The sequence below is a fragment of the Cyanistes caeruleus genome, chromosome 1 (genome assembly GCF_971803275.1).
Source record: "Cyanistes caeruleus chromosome 1, bCyaCae1.hap1.1, whole genome shotgun sequence".
Taxonomy (NCBI): domain Eukaryota; kingdom Metazoa; phylum Chordata; class Aves; order Passeriformes; family Paridae; genus Cyanistes; species Cyanistes caeruleus.
The window spans coordinates 64639671-64652549 of NC_141701.1; the positions used below are offsets into that span (position 1 = coordinate 64639671).

The 12879-nt window shown below is 42.0% G+C and overlaps 1 protein-coding gene across 16 annotated transcripts in view; it reads right to left on the reverse strand.

Annotated features, from left to right (window-relative positions):
- The window catches only part of LOC111925338 (poly(rC)-binding protein 3-like), a 484117-nt gene that overhangs the window by 137104 nt on the left and 334134 nt on the right, over positions 1 to 12879 (reverse strand). For 4 of the 16 annotated variants that reach the window (XM_086896499.1, XM_086896382.1, XM_086896292.1 and 1 more), the window contains exon 1: positions 3823 to 4099. The exons of 3 other annotated variants lie outside the window; for them this stretch is intronic. The gene's annotated coding sequence lies outside the window, so the exon portion shown is untranslated. Of the gene's footprint in view, positions 1 to 3313; positions 3716 to 3822; positions 4121 to 12879 lie in introns of those variants that run through there. 9 more of the 16 variants (XM_086896520.1, XM_086896373.1, XM_086896354.1 and 6 more) reach the window with 3 other exon arrangements.

Consider the following 12879-nt stretch of genomic DNA (forward strand, 5'->3'; position numbering starts at 1 on the left):
CAGTTGTTTTTTGTCTTGTGGAGCATCTATCAATCAGGAGGAGTCCCCATAGGATGCCCTCAGTGGCAGCAGGCTATTTCATCCCTCCCCCCAAGCCCAGACACTGACTTTTTCCTTCTTCCTCCCCTCCCCAACTTCATTAACTAAATGCACTGAATAAACCTTAACATCCCAGCTAAATCCTATTGGCCCTGGATTTGCTGCTTAATGCTAAAACCCAAGCGACCCATTTTTCTCCTGTTGATACTTCTATTGCTGATGGCAGCCAGCAGAGAAAAATACCCAACTTTAAACTATTTTTACATAAGGAACAAAACCAAGAGCATTCATCACTCACTCTTTCTGCTGCTGCTCACAAACTTTACGTAAGCTTTACGTGACATGTCGAAGCGTCCCTTGCTTTTGTGCTTCATAGGAAGCACAGTGAGCCTGTTGCTTAGCAAATGATTACAACAGAGTGCATCTGTTATTAAAAGTGCAACTAGGTCTCTTTTAAAGGAAAACGGTCTGGCAAAGTCTATGAAAATTAATTTCTGTGCATTCTACAATCCCCAATCATGATGTTGTTATAAAAATCAGAAAATGCAGATCCCACTAACTGAAAATCTTGGGGAGAGAATACCAAAGAGAGTAAAAAGCTTCAGTGCTACAGAATCATTTTGGTTGCCATCCTTAAGTTTTGCTTTGAACTCTAAGTTTGTCTTCCCAGTTTCACATATGCCACAGATAAGGCTAAAGATTATTCACTGTGCCCCTGTCTCCTGGCTGTCAGCCCTCGTGCTGCACCTCAGTTATAACTCCTGCACGTCATCTCCCTCAGCTCAGCTGCCCAGTGCTTCCTCCTTGGTCCGTGATGACAAACAGGAACCTCAATGGTTCTTCACAGCTCCTGACTCACTCTTTCCAAAGCACCCAAACTGGGTCACTCATCCAGCTGCAAAGCCTCCCTGTGGTAGCATTAAGACTTTGGCTCCTGGTGTCACCAGCCTGCCTTTACTGCTAGCTCCACCAGACCTCTGATCTCTCTTCCACCTTAAAAACATTACATCATGACCACTGTGTGTTTTGCCACAACATCCGACACTCCAAAACCCTTCCCTCCCACAAATACCACTTTTCCTCTTCTGCCACACACACCAGTGGCTGCAGTCCCGTCCCCCACTGGCTTTGCAAGCTGCTCCACAACCTTCCACTGCAGTGATACACCCTTGCCCTGCTGCAGTGTCCTTCTGGAGTTGTCCCTGCCCAGCGTGCCTGCACCCAGGCTCCCAGCACTCCTAAGCAGGAGGGCCACCTCACCCTCTGCTCCCCCATGTCCTGTCCTTCTCCTTGGGTACTGATCACGAGGGATGTGAACCCCTGTCCTTTCAGCACAGCAGCCTCTTGCCCTGCAATGGATTTGTGGAAAGCAGTTTCACAGGCAGAAAACTGAGCACTGTCCCTCATGGCTTGCAAAAGTCACTCACCGCATTTTCAGTTATCTGTCAGAGCGGCTATTCCAGCTTGCTCTTGGGTATCCAACCAACACAGCAGTCTTCGGATTTGACTTATACTTTTAATACCGCATTTCACTTGACTTTATTATCAGACTGCAGTGCCCTACAATACCGAGGTTGGCTTCTGAGAAGGGCTGCATCCTGAACTGCCTACCCCACGGACAACCAGTCCTCTGCCCAGCAAATTCTCGCAGCACTCAGAGCCTGCAAAGGCTACAAAGAAACGAGGAGCCTGGGCATTTGGTGAAAATGCAGCTATCCTGAATAGAAGCTGTATTTATAAAGAACCTGAAAGCAAATGTAGTCTAGCACTGAAGATATGCGGCACAGGTTATGATTATTAGTACGCCGTCCGGTACGACGAGAAGGCTTTCAAATAAAAACACGTCCTTACTGACTGTGCACTCGCGTTAATGTATTTCTTACCAATACCACTAATGGAGCGTTCATCATGTTTCTTGCTTCTCTGAAGTAACAAGAGAAATAGATTGAGCCATGTAAGAATAAAATTAAATATATCCATGGCACTACACGTTATCATACTGCACACACTCTACGAATGCGTTTAAATAGGGTCCTTGAAGGAAGTAACGGCAGCTGAATTCAATATTACAGAAATATTCAAACCAGCATAAATTGGAAGGCAGGAGAGATAAGGAATATGACCAGTAAAACAAACACTTATATTCTTGAGCACTTGTTTTTGCAGCAAGGACACAGATGACAGAAATAAAGAAGGCAAGGTCTTCTGTAAGAAACCAGCCATTCCAGATTAAAGAAAGTAAAAATATTTTTGTTTGCCTGATAATAGATAAGGACGATATGGAGCAATATCCGCGTGATTTATCAAGGTTTTCCTTGCCTTGACTACACTGAGTAGCATATTTGATAGAGGACATATTTCTTAAGAGGTTTATGAGGAAGCAAACCACAACTTTTCTGTTTATTTTTATAAACTCTTGACAGATTTCAGCATGGCCAATTCCTGGACTCTGCTTTGAACCATTCTCAGTGATCGTCCATGAACTTTGCACCAGGAATCTTTTTAGGGATAAGCAATGGACAAATGGATTACCAGCTGCTCAACTCCATTTTTCACTATTGTTCTACTTCTAGAACCATATACAAAAGAAACAAACAAGACCTAAAGCTAGACTGGATGGTACACACACATCTAACAAATACTTACTTATTTTTAACACTTGAAGATAGAAATGCAAAGGAATTGCCAGTTATGACTGCAATTTGCTGCCTATAATTAATGCCTGAGCTGTTAAAGTAAGTTTAGGTAATGTGCATTAACTGAGTGTTTATTTTTCCAGTAGCACTAGGAAGGTTATCAGAAACACAAATACAAGCTGTACACTAAACATAACCATATCCACTAACAGGACGTTCTAACAGATGCATAAAGGACATTAAAACACCGTTTTAGGGGCACAGGAACAATTCGTCTTTCATCTTCAAAAATAATAATATTAATAACCATGGTAATGAGGTATGAAGCCCAGACTCCTCTACTATTACTGTTAATTTCAAACTGCCATATATTTCCGAACTTTTCTTTAGGAAACACACACTTCGAAGCTCACTTTTCCCCCACTGCACAACTCTCTGAGCGACGACCCGTTGTTTACTCGGGCTGTTTACACAGCAACTTAAAAACAACAGCAAAAAAAAGCCTCCAGAAACATTAACACTTGAACGAAAGGTGATAACTTCCAATGCCAGTACAAATTCCAAAATATGGGACAATATTCTAGGTTGGTTGCTTCTGACAATGATGATGGTTTACAGCACGTTAGAAACTTACTAACCTCTGCCTTCCTACTCCCTCCGCAAACCCTGTGGTCTTCCTCGGCCTCTCCCCGCTCCACGTTAAACTTGCAGGAAACCATTAACCGGGGGCACACGGACACGCACCGAGCAGGCTCCGGCCGACATGATCGCCTTCGAGCGCCGGAGCCCCGGCTCAGGCGGGGTTACTCACCCGAGGGAAGCCCACACTTCCCGCCTGACAGTCCCTGACGGGTCTCCCTCAGCGCTGCTCACTCGTGCGCCTGACAAACCAGCCCCATCTCCGCACGGAGCACTTCTACCGCAACTTGTTGGGCTCGGGCTTTCGCAAGTGGAGTTTTCCCGACTCGGCCCGGCGCTGCCCGTCCCGGGCCGGCGGCGCGGCCCGCCAGGCTCCCCGCGGGGCGGCCCGCTCGGCTCCCGCCGCCGCCGCCGCCGCCGCCGCCGCTGCCGCGCACAAAGAGCCCCGCGGCCGCCCCGGGCGGCGCCCCCCGAGCGCAGCGCGGAGCCCCGCGGGGCCGGCACCCACCTGCGGAGCCGCTCCGCTCCCGCCTCCCCGGGCGCAGCTCCCGCCGTGCCGCCCTGCGCGCACAGATGGCCGGCAGCCCTCGCAGCCCTCCGCTCTGCCGGAGCGAGGCAAAACACGGCTTTTTTTTTTTTTTTTTTTTTTTCCCCTTCTTTCTTCCCTTCCTCTTTCCTCCCTTCTCCTCGTTTTATCCTCTCTTCCTCCCTTGGCTTAGACCCTGGCAGATCAGCACTAGTGTGTGCTCACAACACCCCCTCCACCAGTCACTTCAATTAGTGCCACACGAGAGGAGCTTCTGCCCAAAAGCTGCTTAAGAAGAGGCCAGAGGGCAGGGCAATCGCCTTTGCTCAACAATGACCAGAAGCTGCTATAAATATCCGAACAAAAGCACTGGCAAGGCCAGGAATGTCATATCCTAATGTGATAAAAATTGTAAATATCCGATCTATACCAGAAACACAAAGCAAGAAAATTAGTGCTTATTTATAAAAGAGAAAAAATATTAAAAGCAGTCGTCACCTCCTTACCCTCTCCCCCCAGTACGTGACCTTGTAGTATGTTATCAAAGTTGTGTATTTCTGGGTGCCAAGCTATTATGTTTTCGAGGTCCCGAGCAGCTCGTTCACAATCCCTTTGTGACAGCTGCTCGCTAATATTTATAGGTACCCAAGTCTGTGCACCTTATATAACCAAGTCGACTGACCAGGGCTGGGCAGAGGTAGACTCCAACCCCACAAATATGGTGCATCACACAAATAGTGCAGGCGGTGACTTATCTTGTTAATTAAAACATCATCAAGAAGTTCCAAATACACCAATAAGTAAAGAAATACATTAATACAGTGCAGACAAGGGTGCACGTATATGAAGACTGGAGGATTTAATGTCATTTCATTTAGACACATTTTACACTAACATATTCCAGTGCTGTGAGTGAGGAGAAACTACACCTTGAGGTTTCTAATGGTACAGTGAGCTAGAGTTGAAAACTAACCAAAAACCAAAACAAAAAGCGTGTTGGTATCAAGCAACAAAACTCACAAAGAGCCCACACACCCTTGATCAAGCACAGTGCCTCCACCAGCAGTGCCTGGACCTTGGGCTTGTGCACCACTTCACAAATGTCGAGTTCACGCTGTGCCAGTAGCTGGATGCCACTGGTTCCAGCATGGGGAGGGCAGAGTGTGAGAAGGGAGTGGTTTCGGTCCCATAAGACTGCTTGCAAATTCTGCAGTGCCTTCGAGATACTAACGTCCGGTCTGTTGATGGCTGGATGACAACAGCTAGGTTCATCTGAGGGGAAGCCAATAGCCACTGTCACCTAATTCCTTCCCCAGACGTTCAAGAATGCAATTATTGCAAAGGGAGGGCACTTAGCTCATGCCCAAGTCTCGTGCCTCAATGTTTATGCACAAATCTGTGTAAAAGTAGTTAATCCTATTGACCAACCGCATGCTCTTTTAGAGCTGAGATAAAGGCCATCTGAAATTAACCCTGTATTTCCTCTGTCGGGTTTCCATCAACTCAAAAATCAACTTTGCTTCTACTACAGATAAATGCTGTTTTTTCCATTTCATTCCCATGCCTTCTTCTGACCAGACTTGTTTGTCCTGCTGCAGTGAACACTGCTTTCTCAAACTAAACCAATTGACATACACACTTATTCTCAAAGCACCCTTATCCACAACGGATGGTCACAGAGAGTTTTTGCTGCTTTATTAATTCCTTGAATCTGAGCATGTGCCCAGCATAACGAAGAGGGTACTTTTAGAAGATCACTTGATTTAAAAGAATACTTAAGTGAAGCTCATACAAAACTGTAGTCCAAAAATCTCATGTGCAGGCTTACAAGAACAAAACTGCCCGCGAGATTTCCAGACTTCCTAGATTCAGCAGGGACAGAAATATTCTTTATTTCAGCAAAGAGTTGTGAGTAACCCCAAGTGCACAGATGCAAAACAATAACACCATCACAAGCAATACAGACTGGGCATTGTTGGGCCAAAGCTTCCAGCCCATGGGCTGACAAAGCCCTCCCTGATGACAGGGGAGAGGGAAGCAGAGGTCCTCATTCTGGCAGAGGCATGGTGCAGGTCTGTGCAGCCCAGCACAGCAGCCAGAGTAATGGAAGTACATCCAGCTGAATTTCCAAGGTGTTCCATGCAATATGGTTAATTAACCCTGCCAGTTCCACTGGCTGGTCTTTACACACGCTCCTGCCTCTACTTCAGTCAGGGCCAGCTGGGTGCGTTGGCCACAGAAGCAGTACAAACATGTTTTGCTTTGCAAAAGACTGGACAGAAGTCTCACTGAAGGAATAAAAATCCCCAACATAATCCTCAACAACAAAAACACCTCCAGGTAAGCAGGAGAAAGATTTTTAGAATAATAAGCTTACTTGGCAAAAACATGAGCAATGACTTAAATAACTGCATAGTTGTGACTGAATAACAAGACAGCAAAAATAAATCACTAATGGAGTGAAATGCAAGGCCGTGTGCATGGTATAAAAATTTAGCCAACCAGGCAGATGAATAAATTGGTGGAACTGAGTTACTAATGCTAGAAGCAACAGAAAAATACCCTTGTCTCTGACTTCTGGGTGGGTTTTGTATCTTTAATTTTTGTATCTGTCATTCCTAAGTTCAAAGAGGGGAAATAAAAAGGGTTATATAATAAAAATAAAAAATAATAAAAAATAATAAAAAATAATAAATATAAATAAAGTAAAATAAAAATTAAAAATTTAAAATAAATAAAAATAAAAATAAAATTTTCTCATTTCAACAAAAGGCTCAGTTTGTACTGATCTGTCTAGATTGACTCCTCATAATTTTGCATGCTGCTTTCCTATACCAGCTTTTCCAACTTATGGATAGAAATGGTAGAGAAATCTTGTAACCTCCCTTAAGAACTGATGAAAATGTAACATGAGAAAAATTGCATGTATGGATATATGGTGCACAAAGGGATATTCAGAAGGCTTGTCTTTGCAATTTTGAAAGTATTACAAATGCCATTTGTTTTTTCAGATCAAAATGCTCCATTTGATGATAAATCTAAGAGACAGATGACAGAAATCTCCCTGACTTAGCAATGTCTCAAAAGTAAAATGTACAAAGGAAAGATACTGTTTAGCTTATAAACAGTTTAATGTATATTTGCAATTTTAAACTGTTCATAAAATATTCTAGCAATAGATCACTCATTTTATAGAGAATTATGCATTACCTGGAAGTGCTTTAAGTTAACTCATTATGGAAATAGAAGCCTGGATCAGATCAATTGGGTCCTTGCATATGACATAATTTCCTGGAGAAGGAAACCTGTGTACAGAAAGCTATCCTCAAGCACTGGTTGAAGTTTTCCCTTAAATACTGTTTTGTTTGACAAGTGAAAACTGACAATACCACCAAATCATCTAGTATTAGTCTTCTTTTCTTTTACTTGTCCCTGCCCTTGGACAAAAAGTAATAATGGCTTATGCTATTCCTTAGCTTGAATAAAATGTTGCCGTTCCGGAGATAAAGACGTATTGAGCTGAGCAATTAAATAGCTAAATAAATGAATCAGCAGAGCAGAAGTGACAGATTTAATTACTGCTTAGAGCTAGGAAGGGGAACTAATTATGGGGTTCATGAACTGCATGCCATTCTTTTCCTTAAGCATGTGCTTCGATTCTTCTGGATCAAACTCTGTAAATGCGGCAGCACCATGCACTAGATTTAAAAAAAATATAAATAAAAAAAGGAGAAAGAAAGGCACAAAAATCTATCCAAAATTTGGAAATAAAGTCTAATCTTTGAAGAAAGTCAATACTCTGTTCTAAAAACCCACTTTCAATTGACTCCATACCATGTGTTACAAGAGCTTGCTTTCAAATAGATAAACACTAAAAATTTAGTTCTCCAAAAAATGAATGGGCAATCAAGTTCACTAGATGTGAATAAACCAAAGATTGCAACAGAAAGCTGTGTTAAGGGAGGCATAAAGTACATAGCTCTATTGAGTGATTAGGAGCCATGTTCATCAGAAAGTACCTTTCGCTGGGAAGCCTGAGAAAGCTTTTGATCCTACTACCTCTCTCCTGCTTTGGTCAGCCCACCACACCAAGCAAAATATCTCAGAAAAATGCTTCTGTGGCTACCAGCTACAAAAACACTAGTGGTGGAAAAAACTTGCTCCTTGGTTTTTGCCTTCTGTCTCATTTCTCTAGTTTGCATTTACTTTACCGTTCTAATTTTATTCTTGTTTGATAAAATTGAGCTTCACATTAAACTCATTATCCTAGTGGTATAATCCCTTAAATATAGAATTATTTTCCTCATTAGTGAAAGGGAGAAAGGGGATAAAAACCCACATATTGAATCACATCATTCAATTAATTGAATAATTTTGGTTTACAGCTATCTTGTACAGATAAAGAGAGATAGGTATCACTTCAAGAAAAAAAAGGTGCCAAGCTGGGTTTTTAAAAATGAATTAGGGAAAGGAAAAGAGGAGAAGTCTTTCATTCATAGCCAGTTCTTTTCTAAAATTACAATCTCATTATGATGTCTGTTAGCACAATTTTAAAAATCTACACATTTGCCTCTTTTCCTACAAATACTGCGAAGAGAAAAATATCTCTGGACAGCTGATCTCATACACATTCTGAAAAGAAAATCAGGCCTTTTTCTCCATTGACTATGAAAACTTTAAAAATGCAGGACTAGATGCAAACAGTAAAACATCTTATGGCTAGGAAAGATCTATATCTACCCCAGCTGTAGTTGTGAGCTCCTTCCACACCAAGAGAAATTTTGTCAGAATGAAAATAATTGTGTCCATACCCAGAGAAGCAGGCTGATCCCTTGGAAGGCTCACTGAACAATCACAAATGCCATCATCATCCAAGATTACAACATCAGCTCTGCTTGACTGAAATTCTGTCCTCTGAAGGCAGCCAAAAACAAGGTCTATTGCCTCAATAAAGCCCAAAATGAACTCTGTCTTCAAAATCAGTGTCTGGGTTTCTGTATCAAGGGAGACTGAATCTGCAGGGAAACAGGAGCACTGTACATCCAAGATAAGATAAAACCAGGACTTTTTTTATTTTTTTTTTTAAATGGAATTATGGTATAGCTCTATACAAGTGATACTATTTGCCTGGAATTCTAGTGCAGTTAGATCAGAAGAAAATGCACTTTGTACCTGGACATGCAGCAAAGCAGAGAGGAGCTGATCTTCCAAACTTACTCCATCTGAAACCCTGGGTGCAAGTTGCATTAACACTCATACCATATGAATTTTACAGCATTAGATATCTAAGTTATTAAAGTGTGATGTGTGTAGAATGTGTAGAATGTACCAGTGATCACGAACCTTGCAGAACACACACACACACACACACACACACACACAGAACTGATATCTCATTATAGAGGTATGATGATTGTATAAATAAACCCAGTGGAGCATGATAAGAGTTAAAGGATCTCATGGGCAGGGGCAGCTGGTCAGCAGACTGACGAAGGGCAGAAGGAAAGTGTGCACTCTTGGTGCACAACACTTCTCATCTCAGGAGGCAAAATCAGCACTACTTTGCCAGGCTTACATGGAAATAACCTTTCGAGTGTCTGAGGTGTGCCTCTCAAGACAGGACATGATCAGTTTCTGCCTGTACATCCAGAAGCAGTGTCCCAAAGGAATACAGGGCATATTGGAATGGAAGCCACACAGAAGTAAGTTGTCCACCTGGGGAAAAATCTTACTATGAATCCACCATCTTCTGCTCTCACTGTAGAGCAGTGCAAAAGAAATCCCTCATGGGATACTTGGAAGTGGAGTCATGGTTAAGTATACTCTAGAAGTGAATTTGTCATTGCTTTATTTATACCCTTTTGCTCTCAATCTTGCACTTGGATGTCTGCCCTTAGGCCTTGCTTAACATAATTTTGCAATGTCTCACCATCCAGCCAGCCTGGTACTGTGGAGAGACAAGAGGAAGCAGAGTGAAACCAGTAGATTATCAGTAGAAAACAAAGAATGGTGCACAGGGTGTCTTGAGACATGAATGTGTCTTCCAGCAGGGTCATAGAAGACCAGAGCTGGCAAATATTCCTTCCTATTTTTAAAGGGTCACTGGCTTGGGATGACTTTACTAGCAGGGAGAGGATTATCTCTAACAGCCATGAACTAATTCTTCTCCTGCATGCTGGCAAAGCAACACTCCACAGTTGTGGGTGAGCCCTGGGTTTTCAAACAGCCTCTGACTCTGCATTTGGTTATTACAGGGAAGGTAGCAGGTCATTTTTCACTGGCATGGGGAGTGTGCCATTTCATCAAAGCTGCCCTTGGGAAGTTTGCTTGTGCTGATTTGCAAAAAAGTGATTAAGTATACCAGCAGATGTAAGAGGAGTTGCTAGTTGTCTGGCACAAAGAAGAAATTACTTTGTTTTTGTATAAAGTCTAAATTATATTTATACACTACTAACCTCAGACCTAAAAATAATTTAAAATCACGTACCGTTTTCTTCTCTAAATTCTCAAAGAAGTACTTTTTTTTTGGAGTGGCTTCCTAATGGTTCAGTATCCAGTCTTCACTGGGGACCAATATAAAAACCAGTCAAGCTCCTTGACAGTAATGACAACTGAAGTAACAGGAGCCATTGTCCAGCTAAGAAGCTGAATCAAGTCTCCAGCCACAGTTCTCAAAGGGTTTTCACAAAGAAGGGCAAGGATGTGTGCATAAAAACATCAGAGCTTACTTACTCTTGGAATAAGTTGCATCTGGGAAGAAAAAGCCAAACAACCAGAGTTATGCCAGAAATAGGAAGAGCAAGGAAGCCTGTGAACTTGCCAGAGTGCAGTGCTAGACTGAGCCTTAGCAAAATTCACAGGAAGTTCCTCCTCTCTCCTAGAGCAGTAGTATCCCAGAGGAAGGAGTCATAGGGAGTATGAAATAAGCAGTGAGAAATGTGATCCTCATGAGCCGCATAATGCAACTCTTGCCTTAATACAGATGACAAAAGGGGGGTTTAGAATATGTGATAATATGTTCACTGTGACAGTTATGAAGAATTGTAAAATGTAATTAATTAAATAAATAAAAAGCTCTCTTGATTTGTGAAATTAGAGAAGCAGTTATGTTCAAAAATTCTGCCACCATGAAAAACACTGGCTGCAGCCTGAGCTGCAACACAAGCCCAGAATGGACCCAGAGAACAATTCAGAAATCTAAAGGAATGGTTCACTTCCATGTCTTGAGGTCTGAGGGTCACTTTGAAGGAGCAATGCTCCAAGGCACAAAAATCAATCAGACAGTTGAGGAAAGAAACTTGGGAAGTTCCATGTACAATTTCTGACTTTGGTTACTGAATTGGTAATGTCTGGAAATTCCATTGGTAGAAGGTACGGAAATTACAAAAATCTTCCAAACACAGGGAAGTTTGAGTCAAAATTGAACATTTGTGATTAAAAATCTCAAAAGCAGACAGTGATGGCAGACCATCCATCCATCCATCCATCCATCCATCCATCCAGAATGAAAATTGGTTTTAATATTACACTGTTGAATTCACAAAGAATTTGGGGTAGAAAAAGATGAAACTGAGACAGCCAGAAGTGGAGAATCAAACACTGATGAGGTCATCTGCATTTTGGAATGAGCAGCAGCCTACATTGAGACCAAGGACACTCGCTGAATTTCTAAATATAAGTAATGCCACGATTATTTCTCATTTAAAATATTCCTCACTATAAACATTTTGCATGCCTTTAATTCTAGAGCCAGCACAAGACTTTTCAACAGCTCAGACAAAACTGACAGTCAATCACCCTAAAATAACAGATGGGACAGGGCCACCCCTGCCTGCCACAGGAAAGTGGGGAATTGCAATGGAGAGACCTAGAGGATCCATGCTGTTAATCTGGCTGCCTCAAAGGACTGATAGCAGTCAGCTATCACAGCTGCTGGCACTGGGCATTCTACCAGTAGTTTCCACTCCTACTTTAGGGACAGCAGCTTTCAGACAACCTGTTTTTCCCTGTCCTAATATGGACAAAATTAGGGTGGACAGATGTTAAGGGATATGCGCTTTGTCTTTCCAGGAGCCTGACACCTTAGACAATTTTCTGCTTTTCTTGTACTCACAGCCAGTCCAGTTTGCTGATGAAAGCTGAAGACTCTATTTAGCTTGGCTTCTTCTCAGAAGATTCAAAAAAACTTATGTTCACTGGTGTCATAATGCTTCTGAGGGTCAGGGGCCTTGACCCTAAACCTATGAAATCCACCTTGTGTCAGTCTTAATTCCATCTCCAGAGTCATCAGGATAAAATCATGCTCAAAAAAGCAAATAGTTCTTCTCTAATGAGAAAGAATATTTTTAACATCCCATCCATATTGTGCTCTTCAAGTTCCTTGAAATTCCTTGAAAGTGAAATTGCAGTTGAAATCCTTGATGTAAAAAGCTCCTGTAAGATATTTCAGTATGCTGGTGCAACATAAGAGTGTCAGGTTTGATCAGGACTAGTTTGATCAGGAAACTATTGTAAAGAGCTGTAGAGTAAATTATAGATGTAAAATCAGAAACAGCTCCGAAATGTATATTGGCAGCTGTTCCTTTTACAGGACCATTGGAACATGTGTTGAATCAATATTGGTGATAACACTCAAATTCCAGTAAACATTAGTGTTTCAAGCTGAAGTTATTAAAGCCTTATGGAGGTATATTTGCTGTAGCTTTTTCTGACAAATTATACTGTTGTTGACCAGTAGAGTAGAAACAACAGGAGAAAAGGTATTCCCTTGTCCTGTGCTGTGGATTCTCAAGAAGTGCACAACACAACCAACCAGTGCTGTAATTTACCTTGATTTCAGTCATTTGGAGGACCTAGATCTGTCCTCAGAGATATAAATTAAAAGTCTCATTGTTAAGCCTAGTTAAAAAAAGAAAAAAGCCTACAACTGCAACTGCAACTTGGCCTTTCAAATAAGGGCACAGAATCCAGCAGAATTCCTAGAGTAAGAATGGATATGTTATTTATGCATAAAATGATATTTGTTTTTGTGTTACTTTG